The 9146-nt window shown below is 39.8% G+C and overlaps 1 pseudogene; it reads left to right on the forward strand.

Moving 5' to 3' along the window:
* The first annotated feature begins 7333 nt into the window (after positions 1-7333).
* Elobl6 (elongin B like 6) lies at positions 7334-7686 on the forward strand (annotated as a pseudogene).
* The last annotated feature ends 1460 nt before the right edge of the window (positions 7687-9146 follow it).

A 9146-nucleotide genomic window follows, 5' to 3' on the forward strand; every position in this document is an offset into this window, starting at 1 on the left:
TGATAATTCTTACCAAAATTGATTAGTACTGTCATACTTGCTAAATGATGACTTCCTACTTCTGACCCTCCTTCTACATGTATTAATGAGTATTCTATTGTGAGGAAGACTTTTCCCTTCTTTTTGAACTGGTGAGATACCTCAGCAGTTAAAATGCATATTTTCTTTTTTTTCTTTAAGATTTATTTATTATATATGAGTACACTGTAGCGGTCTTCAGACACACTGGAAGAGGGCATCAGATCTCAGTACCGATGGTTGTGAGCCACCATGTGGTTACTGGGATTTGAACTCAGAACCTCTGGAAGAACAGTCAGTGCTCTTAACCACTGAGCCATCTCTCCAGCCCAAAATGCATATTTTCTTGCAGAGGACACATGTGTTGTTACCAGCACTCACTTTGGATGGTTCAGAATGGCCAGTAACTCCAGCTCAAAGGGACCTTTATGCCCTTTTCTGGCTACCTTATACACCATGTATACCCACACATGATCTCTAATAAAAATAAACTAAATACAGACCATTTAAAAAAGTTTTTCTTTCTTCTGATATATGAAATCAACTATTTATTTAAATAATCATGCATTTGATAAAAGAATGTATTGTCACAATTTTAAATTTGAATGTTTCACATTAAATGTGGTATGGAAAGGTAATGGCTGTTTATATATGATATGTCATGTTTTTCACAAATCTCTCCATATTTTTATTTGGGCTTTGGAACCTTTCTCCAACAGTTTGATGAGCTCTTTGCATGGTCAGAATTCTAATCTATCTGTCATGCAACCCGCACATATTTGCTTCCTGATTTAGTTTTTCTTTCTTTTGTTTGTTTGTGGTTTTTGTTTGGGGGAGAAGGCTGTGTTTTGCTACATATCTCCCAGGTGGCTTCAAAGTCAAAATCTCCTTGCCTGAGTCTCTGGAATATTATAACTGCCCAGTTTTTTAAACATTGATTGTAATGGGGCTTTATATCATGCAAAATTCACAATGATAGTAATAGTTATTTTCCTTTTACATCATGTGGACATTTTTACCAATGATACAAAGTAAGAATATGGCTCCAGACCTGTAATTCCAGCACTGGAAGACTCATTCATTAATTTAGGTCTGGAGAGATGGCTCAGCTGGTAAAGGCATTCAACACAAAGCCTGATAACCTGAGTTCCATCCTTGATATCCACAGACCTCCACACACATGTCACCTCCACATGTATGCTGTCATGTGTACACACACACACACACACACACACACACACACATGCACTTACATGCAAAATAAATTAATAACAAAAAGCAAACCTTGCATAAAATCAGACAGTGGTACTAATTTTTTTCTTTATTAACTTGAGTATTTCTTATTTATATTTCGATTGTCATTCTCTTTCCCGGTTTCTGGGCCAACATCCCCCTAACCCCTCTCCTCCCCTTCTATATGGGCTTCCCCTCCCCATCCTCCCCCCATTACCGCCCTCCCCCCAACAATCACATTCAACAGTGGTACTAATTATACTGGTATTCACCCCACACTTTCAGAGGAAGTGAAGACCTTGTTCACGTCATAAAACCAATTTTTTTTATCAAACTTTAATTACTAATCGACTTTTAAAATTATTTTCCCTGTGAAAAAACAGGAAGCACACATGATCTATGTGCCAGATGCCCACATACAACGATTGTCTCACTTGTAAGCTGAAGTTGGCACTTGGACCCTCAGTGCAGGGGAATGTTGGGGGTGGGGGGCGTTAAAGGGGGTGGATGGGAGGAATACCCATATGGGGAGGGGGAGGGGAGGGGGGCTTATGGACAGGAAACCGGGAAAGGGAATAACATTTGAAATGTAAATAAATATATCTAATAAAAAAGAAAAGTTTTAACTTAATTTTTTATTTTATGTGTATGGGTGCTTTGCCTATATGTATTTCTACAGCTTGCTTCATTCTTGGTGCCTTCATAGGCCAGAAGAGGGCATCAGATTCCTAGAACTGGATTTTACAAACAGTTGTGAGATGCCATGCGGGTGCTGGGAATCAAAACCTGGGTCCTTTGGGAGAGCAGCCAGTAGTCGCAACTACGGAGCCAGGTCTCCAGACCCCTATTTTTTGTTTTTAATTCATGCATCATAACTGTGCATATTAAATACCATTTTGTTTTGTTTTTGTTTGGTGGTTATTTTTCGAGACAGGGTTTCACGGTGTGGTCCTGGCTCTCCTGGATGGCATTCTGTAGACCAGGTGGCCTAGAACTCACAGAGATCCACCTGCCTCTTCCTTCCAAGTGCTGGGATGAAAGCCATGCATCACCACTGCACAGATGAAACATTATTTTTTTTACTCCATTTAAATTAAGTTAATTTCATTTTTATAAGGGAGAGTTGGAATTTTATTAGGAGTATTTCAATATGTAAATAAAATTGAATTTCTCTCCTGTGAAGAATACACTGGGCAAATGCAATATACAAGCTATAAGTACAGTATAATTTTTCTGATGAGAATCCCATTGAACAGAATGTATCTGAATCCTATATTTTTACTCTTTTTTAAAAGATTTATTTATTCTATGTATGTGAGTACACTCGCTTTCCTCAGACACACCAGAAGAGGGCATCGGATCTCATTACAGATGGTTGTGAGCCACCATGTGGTTGCTGGGATTTGAACTCAGGACCTCGGGAAGAGCAGTCAGTGCTCTTAACCACTGAGTTAAGCCCCCGAATCCTATATTTTTAATTTTTAAATATTCACTTCACATTATGCCCTCTAGGTTTATTCCATGTTGTCACAAATGACAGCATGCCATGCTTGTGTGGTTGAGTGGCCCATTGTATACATGTACCATGGTTTTCTTATCAAACTGAAAACCTTTTTACAGGAAAAGAATCAACAGAATGAAGACGCAATCTACAATTAAATATTTGATAAGGAATTAATATCCAGAATATTGAAGGAGTTCGAAATGCAAAGTAGAAAAAAAAAGAACACAGATAACTCGATGTAAAAGAAAAAATATGTAGCAGACCTTAACAGATATTTTTCTAAAACCAAAACTGCTCAATGTCACTACACATTAGGGAAATGCAAATCAAAACCACCTTGCACCAGATAGAATGACATTATCAAAAGGGCAGGTACAGGTCAAGTGAATAAAGACTTCAACTGCTGGGACTGAGCAACTAGGAAACAAATTAGTGGCCATTCTAGGAAACGGGGCTAATGTGTACATTGCCAAAGGGAATGGCAATGGATGAGATGGACACTGTTTATAGAGCGCCTGACAGTCCGCCTCCTCTGAAGCCACTTTGCCCTTTCCTTTGTGTGTATTATCGTACTGCCTAATTGTAACAGGACTGCAATTAAACAAACTCTGGGTAAAAGAAACTGCTAAAGAATGAAAAGACTACCATGATTACTTAAATATTTACGATTCATTTGGTATTGAGTTTCTCGGAGTAAAATATTAAAATCGAATATTAATGGGGAAAACAGCTGGTGCTGAATATTCAAGCTCCCAGAGGAACATATTAATGAATCATTTCTAAAGCTAGACAGTTTCGTGCTTAATCTGTTCAAGGGATAGGAACACAGTCTTTTCTCAATTATAGTTTTCTAAAATGAATATAAATACCTCATTAGTCTGTTCCCAAAATGGAAATGGCCCTTTGACATTACAATAATAAATGTTTGTTGGAAGAAATTTAGGCATTAACCTAGTCTGGAGAGGAGAAATGAGATATGGAGTTTCAATTTTGCAAGATTAAAAATGTTCTAGCAGGGAGATGAGTTGCAGCTCAGTGGCAAGGAACTTGCCTAATATTCAGGCCATCAACACTGAAAACACCACAAAAGCAATGCTCTGTGGGATTGATGTGATGATGGTTACATACGATTGTGGGAATTTAATGGCATTAAACTGGGCACTTACAATGAATAAATTAGTAAAAATTTTGTAGTGCACATTTTATCACAATTTTTAAAACATTTCAAAAGGACCAATAGTTTGTACGTTGCAGCAACAGGACCATAACTTTGAGGCCAATCTAAGCTATTTAGCAAACCCCTAGTGGGAGGAAGGAGGGAAAGAGAGAGGAAGACAAGAGACACACTGAAGAGTGGGGAGGACAGAGAAAGAAACAAAGAGACAAAGACAAAAATATCACCCTCTGGCCCCATTACATATGTTATCATGTAGAATCTCTCCGTCCATCGATCCATCCATCCATCCATTCAGCAGGTAGTTACCAAAATGCCAGCAATATGCAAGACATATCTTGGTGCTAAGAATAGAACAAAAAGCTCTTTTGGTGCTAACTCCTATTTTTAAAGATTTATTCTCTTTCTATTTTTTTGCATGCATATATGTCTGTTTGACTCTCTGTCACATGTGTGGAGGTGCTTTTGGAGAGAAAAGCTCAGGTCCCCTGGAGCTGGAGTCACGGGTGATTACGAGCCGCCCAGTGTGGGTGTTGTGAACTGATCCTGGGTCCACTGCAAGGGCTGCAAGTGCTCTTAACTGCTGAGCCATCTCCTCATACCCTCTGAAGTAAGTTTTAATTGGAGAAACAGAATATACATAAATAAATAATAGACAAGCATGAAATATTTTCAGATAGTAGTAAGTGATGTAGAAAATAAGACAGAGGGTTGGAGAGATGGTTCAAAGGTTAAGAGCACTGACTGCTCTTCCAGAGGACCTGAGTTCAAATCCCAGCAGCCCCATGGTGGCTCACAACCATCTGTAATGAGATCTGATGTCTTCTTCTGGTGTGTCTGAAGACAACTACAGTGTACTTAAAGATAATAAATAAATAAATATTTTTAAAAAACTCAACTCATTTTAAAAAAGAAAATAAGAAAAGAGATGTAATGTGATGGAGAGATTATATATTTTTTGGAGTTCTGGGAATCAAATCAAGAATGTCAACTACTCTAGACAAGTACTTTAACAGTAAGTTATGTCCTCAGCCCAGGGGCCTCCAAATCTGTGGGCTTCAAACAAACGTAGATCAAAAGTATTTCCAAAACATTGCCTCTAGCTTGGCATAGTGATACACACACGTGTCATCCGAGTCCTGGGTAAGTAAATCAAGAGGATCACAAGTTTACAAGCCATTCTGAACTACACAGAGAGACCCTGTCTCAAAAATAAAATATTTCGGTTGTGAGCCTAGCCTTTAACAGTTGAGCCATCTCTCAAATCCTTCCAAAATGAAGTAAAATGAAATGAAAAACAAAACAGAGAGGAGAAAACACTTGCATTGCTACTAAAAAAAAGGGCACAGTTATTTTGCTGTTATTTTCTAAGAAATCTATGATAACTACTCTTCAACAAGCAGTTACATTACACTATATTATAAGTCACTGGAAGGGGTTTTGAAGTACACAAGAGAATATTCATACCTATATGCTGATACTATGTTGTGGGACATTCAAGGATTTGGGTGTTCTTGGAGAGTTATCCAACCAGTCCAGTGCATACTAAGGGATGACAGTATGACAAATGATTCTATGATTTTTTTTTTAAAAGAGCATTTGGATACAAGTGAAGAAAAAGCGAGAGCAAGCCATGTGGACAGCTGGAAGCACAAGTGGAAAGGCAAGTCATATGACTTGGGCTCAAGAGCAACTCTCTGGCTGCTGTGTTGAGATTAGACTAAAGGAGGTCAAAGAAAGAAACGGGACAAAATTAAGACGCCATTACAATAACACAGGTAGAAAATGGAGGCAGCTGAAACCACGGTAGTGGGAGCGAAAATGCTATGTATATATTGAAGGAGAAGAGAACGGAATTTTCTCAAGTGCTGTGCTTAGACAAGGGCTGATTTTAACTGGGTGTGTCCTTCTTATACAACTTATGAGTTCTTTCTTTTTTTTTTTAAAGATTTATTTTATTTATTATATATAAGTACACTGTAGCTGTCTTCAGATATACCAGAAGAGGGCATCGGATCTCTTTACAGATGGTTGTGAGCCACCATGTGGTTGCTGGGAATTGAACTCATGACCTCTGGAAGAACAGTCGGGTGTTCTTGACCACTGAGCCATCTCTCCAGCCCATGAGTTCTTTCTTAACTAGACTCCAAAATTGAGTAGAAAGGTGAGTATTTGGGAGTGAGTAGCTGAGTGGTAGAATCCTTGGGTAGCTTAGCATATATAAAGCCCTGAGTTTGGTTCTCAGCACTAGAAGAAACATGGGGTATACTTAGCTAAATGTAAAAGGGGAAACATAATATAGTATTGTTGTTTATTTATTTATTTATTTGTTTGTTTGTTTATTTAAGCTTCGAATAGGGCTTAGACATGGCTTAGTGGTTAAGAGCAAACACTAGTCTTACAAAGGGCCTGAGTTCAGTTTCCAGTTCTCATGTCAGGTAGCTTACAACTGTCTGAACTCCAGCTCTGAATGACCCATCTTCTTCTGGCCTCTGAAAGCACCCCACAAGTGTGTCATATGCAGAGAGAGAAAGAGAGTCAGAGACAGCAGGAGACAGATACAATCACAAAACTAATTTTTTTAAAAAAACGTTTATATCTGTGACAAATATCAGAAAATCTTGAAAAATGACCTAAAAGCCCTGTCCTGGCACACCCACAACAAAACATTTCTACAGTTTGGGGTGCATACTATTTGTTCCTCTGGACATGTGATAACTTTATAATCTGTTTAAATAAAAAGAACACAAAGGGGCTGGAGAGATGGCTCAGCGGTTAAGAGCACCCGACTACTCTTCCAGAGGTCCTGAGTTCAATTCCCAGCAACCACATGGTGGCTCACAACCATCTGTAAAGAGATCCGATGCCCTCTTCTGGTGTATCTGAAGACAGCTACAGTGTTCTTATATATAATAAATGAATAAAATCTTAAAAAAAAAAAAAAAGAACACAAAGGGCTGGAGGATGGCTTAGTGGTTAAGAGCAGTGACTGCTTTTCCAGAGGTCCTGAGTTCAATGTACTTACATATAATAAATAAATACATTTTAAAAAAGAATACAAAACTAATTCTATTTTTCTTCTGTCATAGCTTACCAAACTTTGTACAAATAGTACTTTGGTCTTATTTTCTTCTTTGGTATGAGGAAGTTTTTAATTAATGTTGCAATAATATGACAAAGTTTTGACAAGCTCTTCTTTTTGTTTACATATTTGGCTTTTTCCTCTCACATTTACATTTTGGTTCATCAATAATTCTGAAAAACAAAATACAAAATTGATCTGAAAATAAGACATATAAGAATTGCTGGATGCGAGGGGCGCGGGGCCGGGGGTGGCGGGGGCTCCGGGGCCACTCTGGGGGCCCCCGGGCTAATGCTGACGAGGCCCGCCATCCTCAGGACGTGTTTCTCATGATCCGGAGCCACAAGACCACCATCTTTACGGACGCCAAGGAGTCGAGCACCATGTTTGAACTGAAGCGCATCGTTGAGGGCATCCTCAAGCGGCCGCCAGAGGAGCAGCGGCTGTACAAGGACGACCAGCTCCTCGATGATGGAAAAACTCTGGGCGAATGTGGCTTCACCAGTCAGACAGCAAGGCCACAGGCCCCAGCCACAGTGGGCCTGGCCTTTCGAGCAGATGACACCTTCGAAGCGCTGCGTATTGACCCCTTCTCCAGCCCTCTGGAGCTTCCTTCCAGGTGTGATGAAGCCACAAGACTCTGGAGGCAGTGTCAATGAACAAGCTGTGCAGTGAGAGCCCCAGGCCTACCCCCTAGAAACCCATTCCCCCATTAAAAATAGATTTGGCTGTCAAAAAAAAAAAAGAATAGCTGGATGTATTTAAATTGCATTATATTAAGCTATGCAATAATATAAGAAAGTTGCTATTAATAATTCATACAATGAGTTGATAATATTTCTAGGCCTTTTGTGCCTTGAGCATTTGGTTTTCCAGACTGTTTTTCTGTGTCCATGATAATTTTATCTACCATTTAATCAGAAGCTGACAGATTTCATTAGAGTGAGTCAGATACACTAAAATATAACCTAATATGCTCAAATATATAAAACATGCAAGATCACAGACAGGCAAGAATTACTATTTGACAAACTCTTACTGGCTCTGCTCTGTAAACACAGGTCTCTAATAAATTGTATTTCATGAATTTCCTAGAAAAATGGTACAGTGATTATGAAAGGTTTTTAAAGTAAAAGAACTACCATATGATCCAATAATCTAACTTCTCTATATTTATCCAGAATAACTGACATTGGGATCTGAAAGCAATATTTGAACTCCCATATTCATTTTTGCATTATCCATAACAGCTAAAATATAGAAACAACTGTGGCTAAACAGATTAAGAAAAGGTGTTGCCCATCTCAAAGGTTTTTTTTTTTTTTTACACAGAAATGTTCCTACCCAAAGGAAGAACAGGGACAAAAAATGGAATAGAGACTGAAGGAAGAGCCAACCAGGGACTGCCCCACATGGGGATCCAGCATGTCCGCACACCAATCCTTACACTGCTGCGATGGTCAGGAGGCTGTTGCTGACAGGAACCTAGTGTGGCTGTTCCTGAGGAAGTCCAGCCAGCAACTGACCAATGCAGATGTGGATGCTTGGAGCCAACCATCAGACTGAGCTCAGGGAGCCTGGTGGGGGAGCTGGCAGAAGGACTGGAGGAGCTGAGGGGGATTGCAGCCTCACTGGAAGATCAACATAGGCTAGCCTGACCACCCAGTTCTTCCAGAGTCTAGACCTCCAACCAAGGAGTGTACCGGGAGGGACACATGGCTCCAGAAACATACGTAGCAGAGGAAGGCCTTGCCTGACAGCAATGGGAGGGGAGACCCTTGGTCCCAGGGAGGCTTGATGCCCCAGAGTATGGGGATGCTGGAGCAGTGGGGCAGTACAGTGTGGGTGGTTAGGGGAGCACCCTCATACAGGCAAAGGGGAGGGGGAGGGCAGATGTGGAATGAGGGTTGGTGGAGAGGTAACTGGGAAGTGGGGTATCATTTGAGGTGTAAATGAATGGAATGATTAATAATATTAAAAGAAAGAAAGAAAAGGTGTTGTATGACATGGTGAAATATTATGCAGTATCAAAGATAACACCACACAGGTAACAACAGGGCTCAACCGGGACATTATGCAAAGTGAAATAAACCAGCCACAGAAAGAGATATACTGCAGGATTGTACTTTTAAAAA

The sequence above is a fragment of the Rattus norvegicus genome, chromosome X (genome assembly GCF_021556685.1).
Source record: "Rattus norvegicus strain SHRSP/BbbUtx chromosome X, alternate assembly SHRSP_T2T, whole genome shotgun sequence".
Taxonomy (NCBI): domain Eukaryota; kingdom Metazoa; phylum Chordata; class Mammalia; order Rodentia; family Muridae; genus Rattus; species Rattus norvegicus.